The sequence below is a fragment of the Hippocampus comes genome, unplaced genomic scaffold (assembly GCF_001891065.2).
Source record: "Hippocampus comes isolate QL1 unplaced genomic scaffold, H_comes_QL1_v1.1 scaffold201, whole genome shotgun sequence".
In the NCBI taxonomy this organism is placed as follows: Eukaryota; Metazoa; Chordata; class Actinopteri; order Syngnathiformes; family Syngnathidae; genus Hippocampus; species Hippocampus comes.
Window position 1 is genome coordinate 314,156 of NW_017805558.1, and position 1,623 is coordinate 315,778.

Sequence of the window (1,623 nt, forward strand, 5' to 3'; positions counted from 1 at the left end):
CGGATGAGCTCAGAGAGGTAAGGTGGCGCAAGGTCATTTAGAGATTTGAAAACAAATAATAGGATCTTGAAAATAACTTTAAAATGTATAGGGAGCCAGTGAAGGGATGCCAGAGTAGGAGTTATGTGCTCCCTCTTACGAGTACCAGTCAAGAAGCGAGCAGCGGCATTCTGGACCAGCTGGAGGCACTTAATGGAGGATTGGCTGACTCCAAAGTAAAGGGCATTGGAGTAATCGAGCCGGGATGTGACGAAGGCATGAATTACTGTCTCAAAGTGTTCATGAGAGAGGAGAGGTTTTACTTTGGCCAGCTGTCTAAGGTGAAAGAAGCTGGATTTAACAACGGCACCAAAGTACTATTGCAAGGAATTTTGGGATGTCATCATCAACGACTCATAATATCATCAAATGTTTCAGACAATCTGGACATTATCACTGTATGTAAGCGGCAAGGCCGAAAACCAACAATGAGTGCCCGTGAGCTTCGATCCGTCAGGCGGCATTGTATCAAAAACTGACATCAATGTTTGAACAAACAGGAACACTTTGGAAAACCATTGTCAGTAAAAAAGGTTCGGTGCTACACCCGTAAGTGCAACTTAAAACTCTGCAATGCAAAGCAAAAGCCATTTATCAACGACACTTAAAAATGCCACAAGCCTCTCTGGGCCGAGCTCATCTAAGATGGACTGATGCAAAGTGCGAAATTTTTATGTGGAGTGACGAATCCACATCGCAATTTGCTTTTGGAAATTGTGGATGCTGTGTCCTCCGGGCCAAAGAAGAAGGGAACCATCCAGACTGTTGTGGATGCAAAGTTCAAAACCAGCATCTCTGATGGTCTGGGACTGTGTTAGTGCCAATGGCATAGGAAACTTACACATCTGTGAAAGCACCATTAATTCTGAAAGGTTTATACATGATTTGGAGAAACATGCTGCCATCCAAGCAATTACTTTTTCATGGATGCCCCTACTTATTTTCGACAATGCCAAACCACATTTTTCATGTTACAATAGAGTGGCTTCATACGAAACGAGACTAGCCTGCCTGCAGTCCAGAGCTGTCTCTCATTGAACATGTGTGGTGCATTATGAAGTGTAATATATGACAACGGAGACTAAACATGAAGAAAGAATGGCAAAGAATTCCACCTCCAAAACTTCAATTCGTGTCTCAATTTCCCCAAATGTTTATCAAATGTGTTTTTTTTTTTTTTAAAGTGATGTAACAGTCGTAAATATCACCCTGTCCAGGCTTTTTTGCAACATGTTGCAGCCCCTCCAAAATTCTTCAGTTTAAACATTAAGTATTTTGTCCTTGTAGTATATTTAATTGAATACAGGTTGAACATGATTTGCAAATCATTGTATTCTGTTTTTAATTATGTTAACCACAATGCTCCAACTTCACTGGAATTGGTTTTGTCGTTGCTTCCAAGCAGTCTTTATTTTTGCTCTTTCGCCCTCGATTTGTTTGCGCTCCCACAAGCACTAAGTCCTGCCTGAAACCATTGGCAGTGAACTTCTAAGTAGCTGGAATTTAGGGTTCTCAACCATCCAACCACCATGTGGAAGGTTAGCCGAGCCAATATATATATATATATATATATATATATATATA

The 1,623-nt window shown here is 40.9% G+C and overlaps 1 protein-coding gene across 1 annotated transcript in view; it reads right to left on the reverse strand.

The window, feature by feature from the left end:
* The window catches only part of LOC109521805 (contactin associated protein family member 5), a 212,063-nt gene that overhangs the window by 117,185 nt on the left and 93,255 nt on the right, over positions 1-1,623 (reverse strand). The gene's annotated exons all lie outside the window — the stretch shown is intronic.